The sequence below is a fragment of the Nothobranchius furzeri genome, chromosome 7 (genome assembly GCF_043380555.1).
Source record: "Nothobranchius furzeri strain GRZ-AD chromosome 7, NfurGRZ-RIMD1, whole genome shotgun sequence".
NCBI lineage: Eukaryota > Metazoa > Chordata > Actinopteri > Cyprinodontiformes > Nothobranchiidae > Nothobranchius > Nothobranchius furzeri.
Genome location: NC_091747.1, coordinates 23,551,995 through 23,565,890, shown reverse-complemented (window position 1 = coordinate 23,565,890; position 13,896 = coordinate 23,551,995). Strand labels below are relative to the sequence as shown.

General features: G+C 49.2%; 1 long non-coding RNA gene across 1 annotated transcript; it reads left to right on the top strand.

Annotated features, from left to right (window-relative positions):
- The first annotated feature begins 4,798 nt into the window (after positions 1 to 4,798).
- Positions 4,799 to 5,377, top strand: LOC139070649 (uncharacterized). Its single transcript, XR_011521133.1, has 2 exons — positions 4,799 to 4,984; positions 5,120 to 5,377. It is a non-coding gene; the product is annotated as an uncharacterized lncRNA (long non-coding RNA).
- Positions 5,378 to 13,896: the final 8,519 nt, after the last annotated feature.

Below are 13,896 nucleotides of genomic sequence, written 5' to 3'. Positions count from 1 at the left end.
ATCAACATAACATGATTTACAGAATACATGCGACCAACTAACATTTCATGTTCTACCACCGGATGTTTGGATCAAAATAAGAACCAATCAGATTTTAGATCAGGTGAGAGCCAGGTGTTTCCCGTCATCTTCTAGGTTTTGCAGCCGGTGGAGCATAGCTGCGGACGTAGCCCGGGCCAAACACGCCCCCGGCCAACCGTCCGCAGCTAGACCTACTCGGTGGAGAGCAACTGCAGCGCCTTGCTCCAAAATCTGCGGCCGCCTTGATCTCATGAGGTTATCGCTGCCTACGTGTGCATGACGTCAGAGCAAGTCGGCGTCAAGTCGGACACAAATCTAACCAGCATGCACTCCGCGCCGATCACCGCTGGTCCAATCTGCGCAGAACTAGCTTATCTCAAACACAGCCAATATCATCATATTGCTCGAAGTACAGGGCGAGGAGGAGGAGTAGCAACCAATTTTCATTCGGACTTATTAATCAGTCCCTTACCAATTAATAGCTACAGGTCGTTCGAACATCTTATTCTTAGTTTTCCTAATCCAGATTGTAAAACTGTAAAACCACTCTTGCTTGTAGTTTTATATCGTCCACCAGGCCCTTACTCTGAGTTTTTGGATCAGATCTCAGATTTTTTATCTGATTTGGTGCTAAATACTGATAAGGTTATTGTAGTGGGGGATTTTAATATTCATGTGGACATTGAAAATGATTGCCTCAATGTAGCCTTTAGTAATATCTTAGACTCAATTGGTTTCACTCAAAGAATACATAGCTCCACCCACTTCTGCCATCATACATTGGACCTTGTGCTGACTTATGGCATTGAGTGTGAGGAAATAACAATCTTTCCACATATTCCAGTCCTCTCGGACCACTTTCTGATAACCTTTGAGTTGTATATAACTGAGTTCTCAAGACATGAAAGTAAATTTCACTGTAGTCGGTCTCTATCTGACAACGCTGTTGCATCTTTTAAATCAACTGTTCCATCTTTACTGTCCTCAGCATCTCAGAGGCATGTAGCAGAAGGCAATATTTTCAGTTCTAGCCCCTCACAAATTGATGCCTTAGTTCCTCATGTTAATTCCTCTTTACGTGTGGCATTAGATGATGTTGCCCCTTTAAAAAAGAAGGTAAACCAGGGAGCCAACTTCCTGTCCCTAATTAATTCTCATTTACGAGCTTTAAAACAAAACTCTAGGAAATTGGAGAGAGCATGGCGCTCTTCGCACCATGAGGAGGCCTACCTATCCTGGAAAAATAGTCTTGTGCTTTATAAAAATAAGCTTAGACAAACTAGAACTGCTTATTTCTCAGCGTTAATTGAGGAGAATAAGAATAATCCTAAATTTCTTTTCAGTACAGTTGCTAAACTTACACAGAATCATAGCTCTGAGCCATCTATTCCCTTAGCCCTCAGCAGCAATGACTTCATGGGATTTTTTACAAGTAAAATTAATTCTATTAGAAAAAAAATTCTTTAGCATCCTCCCTAATGCGATTTCTTCTTCCTCAGTAAGTGAGGCAGCATCAGAGGTAACTGTAGAACCTCATCTGTGTTTGAACCGTTTTGATCCAGTTGAGCTTTCAGAGTTATCAAAAATATTAGCTTCATCTAAACCTTCAACTTTAAGATTTTGACTTGGCTCAGGCTCTTGCCAGCTCCCTTGCCTTAAACAGACTCCCTGTACCTGAGCCCATTGTTTTTAGCGGCGACCCTCTTAGATTTATGGACTGGAAGACATCCTTTATGGCACTTCTTGGTGATAAACCTTTACCTGTGTGTGAAAAAAAATGTTACATTTGAAGAGGTATCTTGCAGGTGAAGCACTTAGAGCAGTAGATGGGTATTTTTTACGTAACAGTGAGCAGGCATACGTGGGCATTTGGAGTGTTTTACAGGAGAGGTATGGCAGCCCCTTTATCATCCAAAGAGCCTTTAGGGCTAAGCTTACAAAGTGGCCTAGAATAGCTGCAAATGATCCAATAGCACTGAGAAAGTTTGCAGATTTCCTACAAAGCTGCACCGAGGCTATCCCTCAGGTTAAGGGTTTGGATATTCTTAATGATTGTGAGGAAAATCACAAGCTTAAGAAAATTACCTGAATGGATAGTACATAGATGGAGTCGTGTTGTGGTGGAGGAACTGGATAAAAGCCAAGAATATCATGACTTCATCAAATTTACAAGGTTTTTACAAAGGGAAGCTAAAGTTGTCTGTAATCCTGTAGCTTCACCTTTTCTAAAGAATGAAAAGGCCTCAGAAGAGAGAGCCTTCATTAAAAGAGCTAAAACATTTAGTACCAACACCCAACCAAAGTCTACTCTGCAACTCACCGAGTCTCCTTCAGTATTCTCCTTTGGACCTAAGCCACCTTGTTTGTTCTGTGAAAAATATTCTCATGTTGTGGCTCTGTGTCCAAAGTTTGAAGCAAAGTCTGATAGTGATAAGAAATCATTCATTTATGAAAATCATCTTTGCTTTGGATGTCTGAGAAAGGGTCATTTATCCAAAGAATGCCGAGGACGTCATTCCTGCAGAAAGTGTGGACAACGTCACCCAACCTGTCTGCACATAGAGTAACTGAACCAAAACTGGTGAGAACTGTGGATCTTGAAACCCCAGCTGAGGCGCATAACATCATGACCCATGTTTTGACGAGAAAAACCTCCTACATCTAGCATAGTACCTGTTTTTGTGTCCGTTTTTATCAGAGCCACAGAAAGAAATACTTACGTATGCTCTGCTTGACACCCAAAGAGATTCATCATTTATCTTAGAGGATTTGGCTTCAGAACTGGGTATTAATGCTTAACCTGTTCGGTTAAAACTTAGCACAATGACCTCAGTTAACACAGATGTCGCTAGTAAACTTGTTAACAACTTACAGGTGCATGGGTTTAATTCTAAAACTCATTTTCAAATCAAACAAACTTATTCTCGTGACTTTATCCCAGTTGAAAAGTCTCACATTCCTACTCATGAAACTGCATCTCAGTGGTCCCACCTCGAAAACTTGGCAACCAAGTTGCAACCATTACATGACTGTGAGGTTGGTTTATTGATTGGTTATGACTGTCCATCAGCACTAGCCCCCTTAGAAGTCATCACAGGAAGAGAGAATGAACCCTTTGCTCAAAGAACCATATTAGGATGGAGTATTATCGGGTCCTGTAATCCCCACCTAGAAAGGGCAGATAGCCATAGTTATGTGCACAGACTAAATGTCAAAGAATTGCCTACGCCAGTAGTTCCAGATGTACTTAAGGTCCTGGAGTCGGATGTTAATGAGAGAGGTCTAACCAGTGTTTCACAAGAACTCATTACCAAAACCCAAGCACTTTGTAGACAAGCAGGGTTGCGTCTTCATAAGTCCAGCTCTAACCAAAGTGAGGCACTCTCCCATCTTGCTCCCTCGGAAAGAACTGACACCAATGAATCACTCAATTTTGATACTGGTGAAACTTCTCAAGGTCATGTCCTTGGTATTCAGTGATCAATGAAGAATGACAACTTCTGTTTCAATACAAGCACCAAGAAACAACCTTCTACTCGTCAGAGCACACTGTCTGTTATCTCATCTTGTGAGACGCTTTAGGGTTTGACGCCTTTCACCTTAAGAGGAAGAGTGTGCCACAGGAGTTGTGTCGCCGTTGTGTCAAGTGGGATGAACTCCTTCCATAAACTTGCGCTTACGGTGGGAGGCCTGGAAAGATTATTTGGAAGACTTGCTCTCTCTCTCTCTCTCTCTCTCTCTCTCTCTCTCTCTCTCTCTCTCTCTCTCTCTCTCTCTCTCTCTCTTTCTTTCTTTCTTTCTTTCTTTCTTTCTTTCTTTCTTTCTTTCTTTCTTTCTTTCTCTCTCTCTCTCTCTCTCTCTCTCTCTCTCTTTCTTTCTCTCTTTCTTTCTTTCGCACTGTTTTATCCTATGATGGGAAATCATGTTCGGATAATTGTTATACATGATTTGGTGGGAGTGTAGCTGTCAGTTGTTTGTTTATTTCAAACACTTTGAAGAATTTCCAGCCGGGGGCACTGTTGTCTAATCAGTAGCTGACTGATCCTGTGTGAAACCCATCGACATATAAATATTGGACAATGGGTTTCCATAGACTCCAATAACACGCTTTTGAAGAAAAATGGGAGGTGGCCACCACCGCCATTTTGACCGTGTCACAGGTTCTGTCAAGCCCAGACAATTCCACAAAAGGGAAGAGAGGTGGAGCTGAGGGTGGGGCTGTAAGGCTGGGATCAACTGACGACACCCGGTCGAACTAGCTACAAGCTAACCCAAAGCTAACGCGGAGGTGGGAGCCGAGCTAACGGATGTAGCCACCTAGCTACAACCGGAGCTAACTCTGTGGAACACCCATCGACCGCATGGAGTTCAGGTGGAGGTTTGCGGCGCTTTTTCATGAGACGTACCTTTCTGTGAATAAAAAATATTAAATTGGTAAGTTTATATGTTATTTCCGTAATGAAAATATATTTTGCTTTGAGCAAGTTTTCACTATTTATCACGTACCGTATTTTCAGGACTATTAAGTCGCTCCTGAGTCGCACCAGCCATTAAATGTATAATGAAGAAGGAAAAAACATATATTAGTCGTATTTTGGGGGGAAATTTTACTTTTCTTACAAAATCTGAGACCAAGCGTTTCACATTGCAAGACAAGTACCGGTAACAATAACCGAATAATGCGCCACAGCAGCGCGCCACGGTCTCCAGCAGAGGAAGGCGGTGTTTGAAACCCTCCCGGCGGGCGAGGAGATCTCATTCTTGGGTCGGTGTTGTGTGACGGGGTGAGTACTCCCTCTTCTCCACAACATCTTTGTAAGACTGTCATTCCAGGAGAGGGCACTCACCAGCTGTGGGGCATTACCGATCAGCGGCAGCTGCAGATCCTCTAATCAACCGCAGCAGAGCTCTATTTAAGAGGAGAGGGAACCACTTCACATCGCTGGATGATTAACTACTCACGGTAGAATCTTGCCACTCAGTACTAGGTTTTACTTGGTCTCTGCTCAGACATTTGTGCTGTCACAGTTTTTGGATTTATCTGGTTTTTTGTGCTTGGATTTTTTGGTGTTTGGACTCAAGTCTGTTTCATCTTCAGGATACTTGGAATCGCTGAACCACAGATGGATGTACCTACCTGGAAGTCACCATAACCCGCCTGGATTACACACTCAAGGTTCACCTCTCCTCCAGCTTCACTTGCCCTCTGCCGCCATCATCTGGCTCCCTCTCCTGGACGTACCCCATCACACCGTTTGCCCTCCCTGCTGGCTTTTGGACTCTTGCCGACTACTTCACACTTGGATATCTCCAGGACACTTTTAGTTAGGGTTAATAAATCATTGTTTGAACTTTCTGCCTTTGTCCTGTGATGGTTCTTCATGTCGTGGGTTAAACACCTTCCCAGGAACATGATAGAATCATCCAGCCAAAACGCTAACCCCACGGAATCATCACTCACCGATTTCAGTTCTAGGTTAACTCAGCAGGAACAGGCCCTGCCGGTCTTATTGGAACACCTCCAGATTGTTAACCAACGATCTCAACAGCTGGAGGCCATGATCCGTCAACTTCAACAGGGCTTGACCCAGCTCCAGGCTCAGGACCCCTCTCAGGAGAGAGCCACCACCTCCCAAGGAAACCTCGCCGTTCCTGAGCTCAATACTGAAGGGGCCGCGGCCGCGGAACCCGCCTATTACCACACCGCCCCTGCGCCTCCTGCTCAGACGTACAGTGGAGAGTTCGAGGAGTGCCACAGTTTTCTCCTCCAGTGTCAGTTGGCGTTTGCACGGTCTCCTGGAGCCTTCCACACTGATGTAAGTCGCATTTCTTATATTGTTGGACTGCTACGAGGAAAAGCATTAAGGTGGGCAGAAGCTAAGAGCCACAACCCTGCCTTTTTGGCAGGCCCCTTGGACGTTTTCCTGGCCGAATTTAAGTTGACTTTTGGCTCTGACATATCCCCTATGGACATAAGCAGGAGGCTGTGGACGCTGTCACAGGGGCAGAGGACGGTGGCAGAGATGACCCTGTATTTTCGTACCCTGGCGGCTCGATCCGCCTGGAACGAGGAGGCCCTCATCGCCGCCTTTACGGAGGCTCTAAACAGCCGCATCAGGAACCAGCTCGCCATGTGCCCGGAACCTCAGTCCCTGGAGGGGCTGATCAAGCTGGCCATCTCCCTCGACAAGAGGCACCGGGAGCTTCACGTGCCCACACCCACACCGGCAACTGGGTCAGTAAGTCATTCCTCGGAGAGTCTTCCCCCGGAGGAACCCATGCAATTAGGAAAGACCAAACTCAGCAAGGAGGAACGTGAACATCGCATGAGGTCAGGTCTTTGCATGTACTGTGGGGGGTCTGGGCATTTTGCCAAAGCCTGCCCGGTTCTGGTAAAAGGGCGTGCCCACCGGTAATGTCGGGACTACTGGTGGGCAGTCAGAACTCTAAGGGGTCCCGCAGTGTGTTACCTTGTATGTTGTATGCTAATGCTAAACAGTTTCCGGTTGATGCTTTGTTGGATTCAGGTTGTGAACAATCTTTGATTGACACAGAACGAGTACGTCAGTGGGGAATTCCCACGACCCGGCTCTCCACTCCACTCGCGGTGGCGGCTCTGGATGGACGCAGCTTAACCACCATCACGCATCGGACTGTCCCGGTAAAACTCAGGGTGTCGGGAAATCATGTGGAGGAAATAGAGTTTTTTTATTTTCCCTCCCTACAGACTGCAGTAGTGCTCGGTCACCCTTGGCTCCTCCGCCACAATCCCCAGGTGAACTGGGAGACGGGAAGAGTGGAGGGGTGGAGCCCGAGATGCTCCCAGTCCTGCCTCGGAGCAGCCCCTCCTAACATCAGCGCTTTTAGACCGCCATCAGCCGAGAAGATTGACCTGTCTAATGTACCCCAGGAGTATCACGACCTCGCACAGGTATTTAGTAAGGACAGAGCTACTTCTCTTCCTCCACACAGGCCTTTTGACTGTAGCATAGAGCTGCTGCCTGGGGCTCCTCTTCCCAGCAGTCGTCTGTACCACCTCTCCAGACCTGAGCAGGAGAGCATGGAGACCTACATACAGGAATCCCTGGCCGCTGGACTCATTCGACCCTCTTCCTCTCCCCTGGGCGCGGGGTTTTTCTTCGTCCCAAAGAAGGAAGGTACCCTCAGACCTTGCATAGACTATAGAGGACTAAACCAGATCACTGTAAAGAATAAATACCCATTGCCTCTACTCAGCTCGACCTTCGAACCTGTGCAGAACGCACGGGTGTTTAGCCGTCTGGATCTTAGGAACGCGTACCACCTGGTGCGCATCAGGCAAGGGGATGAGTGGAAGACGGCTTTTAAGACTCCTATTGGACATTATGAGTATTTGGTTATGCCTTTTGGGTTGGCTAACGCCCCTGCTGTATTCCAGGCGCTTGTGAACTCTGTGTTGGGCGATTTCCTGAATAAGTTTGTAACAGTTTATTTAGACGACATTTTGATTTTTTCAGAGGACTCTGCACAGCATGTGGAACATGTTAGAGCGGTTCTCCAGCGGTTGTTGGAGAATCGCTTATATGTCAAAGCAGAGAAGTGTTTGTTTCATGTCCCACAGGTCAAGTTCCTCGGGTTCATCGTGGAACACGGGAGGCTCAGAGCGGATCCGGAGAAGGTCCGCGGGGTCACGGAGTGGCCCACCCCCTCATCCAGGAAACAGCTGCAGCGCTTCCTGGGATTTGCGAACTTTTACCGGCGCTTCATTAAGGGATACAGCCAGGTAGCCGCACCGCTAACTAACTTAACATCTGTGAAACGCCCATTTGTCTGGTCCCCAGAAGCCGAGGCTGCTTTCCAGGAACTTAAGAGGCGCTTCACCGCCGCTCCAGTCCTCCACAGACCCGATCCCCAGAGGCAGTTCGTGCTAGAGGTGGATGCATCTGAGACCGGGGTGGGGGCGGTCCTCTCACAGGTAGCGCCCGAGGACAATAAACTGCACCAGTGTGCCTTTTTCTCCAGGCGGCTGTCCCCGACGGAAAGCCGTTACGACGTGGGAGACCGGGAGCTGCTCGCGGTGAAACTCGCCATCGAGGAATGGAGGCATTGGCTGGAAGGAGCGGAACAGCCGTTCCTAATATGGACAGACCACAAGAACTTAATCTATCTGAAAGAAGCCAAACATCTTAACCCCCGCCAATACAGGTGGTCGTTGTTTTTCTCACGCTTTAATTTTCAGATTTCTTATCGCCCTGGATCAAAGAACACTAAACCTGATGCCTTATCCAGACTCTATGCACCAGACCAAGAACCCAAGCCCGAACCCATCCTTACTTCGTCGTGTGTGGTAGGTGGGATCACCTGGGAGATCCGGGACAAGGTTTTGGAGGCACTCAAAACCGAGCCCGGACCAGGGGGACCCCCAGGGAGGCTATTCGTTCCTCAGGCGCTTAGGGGGCAGGTTATACATTGGGCACACACAGGAAGGTTTTCCATTCATCCAGGTGTGGGACGCACTATAGCTCTGATACGACGGACCTTCTGGTGGCCCTCCATGGATATAGACATTAAGAACTATATTTCAGCTTGTCATGTGTGCGCTCAGCAAAAGGGAGACCACTGAGCCCCAGCTGGGCTCCTCTGTCCCCTTCCTAATCCGTCACGTCCCTGGTCGCATATAGCGCTTGATTTTGTTGTAGGTCTTCCAGAATCTCAGGGCTTCACATGTATCATGTCTGTGGTTGACAGGTTTTCTAAAGCATGTCATTTGGTGCCTCTTAAAGGCCTTCCCTCCTCCACTGTTACTGCCAAACTCCTTGTGAAGCATGTTTTTAGGCTGCATGGTATTCCCACGGAGATTCTGTCTGACCGGGGTCCCCAATTCGTGGCTCGGGTCTGGAAGGAGTTCGCAGAAGCTCTGGGCGCCAAGGTCGCCCTCACCTCCGGCCACCATCCTCAGACTAATGGGAAGTGTGAGCGGTTAAACCAAGAGCTGGGTGCCATGCTGCGTTGTGTCTGCTCCTCCCAGCCCCACACCTGGAGCACACATTTAGCATGGATCGAGTATGCTCACAACTGCCATGTATCCACCTCCACCATTTGAGGCGTCTCTGGGTTACCAACCCTCACTGTTTCCACAGCAGTCCTCGGCTTCAGTCTCCATCCCGCAGTTTCTCAGGGGGGCCAGACGGGCATGGGCCTCAACCCGGGCGGCTTTGGAGCGCACTGCCGCCAGGAACAAGCAGCTGGCAGACCGACACCGGCGCCCCGCCCCGCTGTACTCTCCTGGTCAGGATGTTTGGCTGTCTTCCCGGGACATCCCGCTAAAGGCCTCCTCTAGGAAGCTCACTCCTAGGTTCATCGGCCCCTTCAGAGTCCTGGACACGCCTACTCCCACCACGGTTCGGCTGGACCTCCCCAGGAATATGAAGGTACACCCTGTATTTCACATTTCCTTGGTTAAACTCGTTGGTTCCAGTCCTCTTTGCCCTGCTCCTGCGCCTCCACCGCCGGCCCGGCTCTACAAGGGGGGACTGGTCTACTCAGTCCGGCGGATCCTCGACTCCCGACCCCGTGGTCGTGGGGTCCAGTACCTGGTCGACTGGGAGGGGTACGGCCCAGAGGAACGCTCCTGGGTCCCGCGCTCCTTCATCGTGGACCATTCCCTCATTCGGGACTACGAGGAGTCGGTTGCTAGGACGCCAGGTGGCGTCCGTTGAGGGGGGGGCATTGTTGTGTGACGGCGTGAGTACTCCCTCTTCTCCACAACATCTTTGTAAGACTGTCATTCCAGGAGAGGGCACTCACCAGCTGTGGGGCATTACCGATCAGCGGCAGCTGCAGATCCTCTAATCAACCGCAGCAGAGCTCTATTTAAGAGGAGAGGGAACCACTTCACATCGCTGGATGATTAACTACTCACGGTAGAATCTTGCCACTCAGTACTAGGTTTTACTTGGTCTCTGCTCAGACATTTGTGCTGTCACAGTTTTTGGATTTATCTGGTTTTTTGTGCTTGGATTTTTTGGTGTTTGGACTCAAGTCTGTTTCATCTTCAGGATACTTGGAATCGCTGAACCACAGATGGATGTACCTACCTGGAAGTCACCATAACCCGCCTGGATTACACACTCAAGGTTCACCTCTCCTCCAGCTTCACTTGCCCTCTGCCGCCATCATCTGGCTCCCTCTCCTGGACGTACCCCGTCACACCGTTTGCCCTCCCTGCTGGCTTTTGGACTCTTGCCGACTACTTCACACTTGGATATCTCCAGGACACTTTTAGTTAGGGTTAGTAAATCATTGTTTGAACTTTCTGCCTTTGTCCTGTGATGGTTCTTCATGTCGTGGGTTAAACACCTTCCCAGGAACATGACAGTCGGAGCCGGCCCGCAGCAGCACGGTGTAGCCTACATGTTTTGTTATATAAGTCGCTCCGTAGTAGCAGGACTGGCCAGACTATGAAAAAAAGTGTGATTTATAGTCCGGAAAATGCGGTAGTTATTGTCAGACTCGAAGACTGGGTTCGGGAGAAAGAGCTTTTATTACACAGACGGTTGGCTGAAAGCGGTGCTGGAAAGGCTGACGGATGAGGTCTGAGGAGGAAAGGTGGAGCTTTAGCTATAGTAGCTTTGGAAATACTCTGATCATGGATCACGGTGGAACGATGACTGAGTGAAGAGCCGGTGTGGCGTCTTCCATATATAGACATGGATGACGCAGGTGCAACGTGGAGGGAATCCCTGCGAGGGGCATGCTGGGTAATGGTCCGAGACAGAAGCCGGTCAGCTGGGAGAGCCCAGCCTGGGGGCTTGGACTCTGACAGGACCCCCCGGTCCAGGGACGGCTCCAGAAGTCCCCGGGCCACCTCGGTGGGCCCAGAAGTCCGAGATGAGGGCAGGGTCCAAGATGGAGCAGGCCGGCTCCCAGGAGCGTTCCTCAGGGCCGTAGTCCGCCCAATCTACGAGGTACTGCCAGCCCCGACCCCGGCGGCGAGCGTCCAGAATGCGGCGGACTGTGTAGATGGGCTCACCGTTGAGGAAGCGGGCCGGCGGAGGTGCTGGAGCCTGAGGTGGCAGGAGGGGGGATTCCACGTAAGGCTTGAGCCGGGAGGTGTGGAAGCAGGGTATATACAGCAATCCTTAAGTAAAATTTACTACTTTTTAATACCTTTTTTACTACCTTCAGAATTTTTTTAAAACCATCACAACACTAAATTGCAAGTGTTAATCAGCGACCTATTTACACATATTTTAACATATATAACATACAAAAAGAATAGACTTAGAGACTCACTGATGTTGACAACGTATTGCGCATATTTATTTTACTTAGAAAATAAGCCAGGCACTTCTGTTCAGCGGTTCAGACAGTTGACCACGGGGCCTGAAATGATGCAGAACCACTGAATATGACGTCATCATAATGTGACCGGATATGCTAAAGCAGGGCTGCTCGATTATGGCAAAAACAATAATCACGATTATTGTGACTGAAATTGAGATCTCGATTATTTAAGACGATTTTTCAATTTATGTAGATTTTTTTTTATTCAGTCATAAAACTGCTCAGGGCACAATCAGGGCAAAAATAAACAAAAAACAAGATGATCACTAAAAGAACTCCTGATTCCCAGTATAAAAAGACCAATATACTCATAGCTCATAGTTTATGACCCAAGGGCTATAGACCTTGGTTTAACTCATTTAAGTCTAACCAGTACAGACCCAAATACCAATATCTTGCAAATACTGACAGCAAGAATTATACAGTGGCATTTATAACAAATAAATGCAAATAAATTGATGTTCACAAAATGTTGCATAACATTTATTTAGCCATGTCAATGTGCTGTAGGAGAGTGCACTAGCACCGTGTCCTCAGAGAGATTAGTTATTAGTTATCAGCGTGAGGAACTTATTTCTACCTTATTTATAAACTATTTATTTACAAGTCGTCCATCAGTTAATGTAATAATTGTCCCAACCACAGCTGCACCCCCCACCCCCCAACCCGGTCTCACAGCAATCGGGGCAAGCTGCATGTGTGTTTAGCGCGCCGCACGCGCACATTTAGCTGTTTTTAGTTGCTCAGGAGTCCGCAGGTACAGTGTGTGTCACTCACTCTGGTTACTCCAACAGGGAGACGGCTCCGAGAGCTGTCTTTAGCGAATGACACATCACTACATCATTCCCTTTCCTAATGTCCTGAAGAACGGTCCGGAGCGCAGGCGGAGTGTTTAGCTAACCTGCAGCAGGAAACGTCGACGACAGTTATCCAGAAAGTAGCTAAGGGTTACCAGAGATGTTTCTGAGGTGTTCGCTAGGTACTTTTAAGATTTAAAAAGTCAAGAAGGGGGTCTGAAAAGCTGCTAGAAATAGCATCAAAGTCGCTAAGTTGGCAACGGAGCGCTTCATTTGTAACAGGGCAGCTCAAGTGGGAGGAGCAAATAATCGGCTTGTTTTATTTTTATAATCGTTCAAAACATTTCATTCGGAATATATTTCTATGTCGATGTTCAGAATACGACACCTGATAGTCTGAAAAAAATAATACCTAACTTGGAAAAAATAATACCTCCGAGACCAAATTTAACACTTTTAATGGCCTTAAATTTGACTATTTTTATTTATCACTTTTTAATACTTTTTAAAACCCCGCGGACACCCTGGGAAGGTAGGATGGACGCAAAGGCTTGTAGGCAGCCGCAGCCGGTACGTGACCGGGTTGATGACCTCCTGCACGGGGTAGGGCCCGAGGAACCGGGGAGCGAGCTTCCTGGAACCGGCGCGGACCCGGAGGCCTGCCGTGGACACCCAGACCTTGTCCCCTGCAGCATAGGAGGGACCCGGGCGGTACCTGCGGAGGTGTTGGTGTGATTAACGGGCGTTGGCCCGGGTAATGGAGGCCCGCGCCTTGATCCATGCGTTCTTGCAGCGCCTCACCAGGGATTGAGCGGCTGGCACCGCGACTTCGGGTTCCTGGTGGGCGAAGACTGGGGGCTGGTAGCCATAGCAGACCTTGAAAGGGGACATCTGAGTGGCCGAGCAGGTGTGGAGATTATGAGACAGCTCCGCCCAGAGGAGGTACTTAGGCCACTGCGAGGGCTGGGCCGAGACAAAGCAGCGGAGGTACAGGCCCAACTGTTGGTTCGCCCGCTCCGATTGACCATTGGTCTGTGGGTGGTAGCCCGAAGACAGGCTGACAGAAGCTCCCACTAGATGGCAGAAGGCTTTCCAAAAACGGGCCGTGAACTGGGGACCACGATCTGAGACCACGTCGACCGGGAACCCGTGGAGACGCACCACATTCTCCAGAAACAGTTCTGCAGTGCGTCGGGCCGAGGGAAGGCCCGGGAGGGCGATGAAGTGAACAGCTTTGGAAAACCGGTCAGTGACCGTTAGGATGGTGTCGAGGTCGTTGACCGGCGGGAGACCTGTGACAAAGTCCAGCCCCACATGGGACCAGGGGCGGCTGGGCACCGGAAGAGGTCTGAGGGTGCCAACCGGAGCCTGGGTGGATGCCTTAGAGCGGGCGCAGACGTCACAGGCGCTCGTGAATTCCTTAACATCCCTTTCCATACGTGGCCACCAGAGAGCCCGTTTCAAGAACTTGAGAGTCCGAGAGAAGCCCGCGTGACCAGACAGGCGTGATGAGTGGGCCCAGGCCAACGCCTCACTGCGACAGGCCGCGGGGACGTAGAGCCGACCGGCGGGGGTCTCTGGCGGCGCTGGGTCATCCCGGAGGGCGTTTTGGATGGCCTCCTCCAACGGCCACCCAAGGTAGGCCACGAAACGGTGCTCCGGGAGGATGGGTGCCGGCTCGGACGGGCGCCGGCTCGGACGTGGGCGCTGAATGTGTGAACTGCCGGGAGAGGGCGTCCGCCTTCTGGTTTTT